The sequence below is a fragment of the Triticum dicoccoides genome, unplaced genomic scaffold, assembly GCF_002162155.2.
Source record: "Triticum dicoccoides isolate Atlit2015 ecotype Zavitan unplaced genomic scaffold, WEW_v2.0 scaffold150753, whole genome shotgun sequence".
NCBI classification, from domain to species: domain Eukaryota; kingdom Viridiplantae; phylum Streptophyta; class Magnoliopsida; order Poales; family Poaceae; genus Triticum; species Triticum dicoccoides.
Genome location: NW_021207432.1, coordinates 1 through 1,337, shown reverse-complemented (window position 1 = coordinate 1,337; position 1,337 = coordinate 1). Strand labels below are relative to the sequence as shown.

Genomic DNA, 1,337 nt, shown 5'->3' with positions numbered 1-1,337 from the left:
TAATATATATCGCGCACGTGCGATATGTTTGTCACAAGGCGCAAAAAATAATTATAAAAGGAATGCAACACGAGGACTTCCCAGGAGGTCACCCATCCTAGTACTACTCTCGCCCAAGCACGCTTAACTTCGGAGTTCTGATGGGATCCGGTGCTTTAGTGCTGGTATGATCGCATCCGACATGTTTCCCCGTCTTCGTCCCTTATGCTTGCCACTCCCAGGTCCGCTCCAAAGACGATTCTACATTCTCACTACCATTACAACCGTTCCCTAACAATGGATAATGTCCTATACTACTTACTCTCCCGCTCAATCACGGAGACGAGTTTTCCACGGTTTCCACCCCTCCCTCCACACCGCAGCAACACGAGTTTATTCCACCCCTTTCAGAAAGCGCTCTTCGCGCCACAAAGCCGCCCCAAGACGCGCGAGCAATGAGCGTCGAGCTTAAACATATCGCAAACGTCAAAAATAATATAACGGGATTAATATATATCGCGCACGTGCGATATGTTTGTCACAAGGCGCAAAAAATAATTATAAAAGGAATGCAACACGAGGACTTCCCAGGAGGTCACCCATCCTAGTACTACTCTCGCCCAAGCTCGCTTAACTTCGGAGTTCTGATGGGATCCGGTGCTTTAGTGCTGGTATGATCGCATCCGACATGTTTCCCCGTCTTCGTCCCTTATGCTTGCCACTCCCAGGTCCGCTCCAAAGACGATTCTACATTCTCACTACCATTACAACCGTTCCCTAACAATGGATAATGTCCTATACTACTTACTCTCCCGCTCAATCACGGAGACGAGTTTTCCACCCCTCCCTCCACACCGCAGCAACACGAGTTTATTCCACCCCTTTCAGAAAGCGCTCTTCGCGCCACAAAGCCGCCCCAAGACGCGCGAGCAATGAGCATCGAGCTTAAACATATCGCAAACGTCAAAAATAATATAACGGGATTAATATATATCGCGCACGTGCGATATGTTTGTCACAAGGCGCAAAAAATAATTATAAAAGGAATGCAACACGAGGACTTCCCAGGAGGTCACCCATCCTAGTACTACTCTCGCCCAAGCTCGCTTAACTTCGGAGTTCTGATGGGATCCGGTGCTTTAGTGCTGGTATGATCGCATCCGACATGTTTCCCCGTCTTCGTCCCTTATGCTTGCCACTCCCAGGTCCGCTCCAAAGACGATTCTACATTCTCACTACCATTACAACCGTTCCCTAACAATGGATAATGTCCTATACTACTTACTCTCCCGCTCAATCACGGAGACGAGTTTTCCACGGTTTCCACCCCTCCCTCCACACCGCAGCAACACGAGTTT

The 1,337-nt window shown here is 48.8% G+C and overlaps 3 non-coding genes across 3 annotated transcripts; all 3 read right to left on the bottom strand.

Moving 5' to 3' along the window:
• Window positions 1–59: 59 nt before the first annotated feature.
• On the bottom strand, window positions 60–178 carry LOC119344015. Its single transcript, XR_005166398.1, has one exon. It is a non-coding gene; the product is annotated as a 5S ribosomal RNA (ribosomal RNA).
• Window positions 179–545: 367 nt separating this feature from the next.
• LOC119344017 lies at window positions 546–664 on the bottom strand. The gene has a single exon (XR_005166401.1). It is a non-coding gene; the product is annotated as a 5S ribosomal RNA (ribosomal RNA).
• Window positions 665–1,022: 358 nt separating this feature from the next.
• On the bottom strand, window positions 1,023–1,141 carry LOC119344016. Its single transcript, XR_005166399.1, has one exon. It is a non-coding gene; the product is annotated as a 5S ribosomal RNA (ribosomal RNA).
• Between the last annotated feature and the right edge of the window lie 196 nt (window positions 1,142–1,337).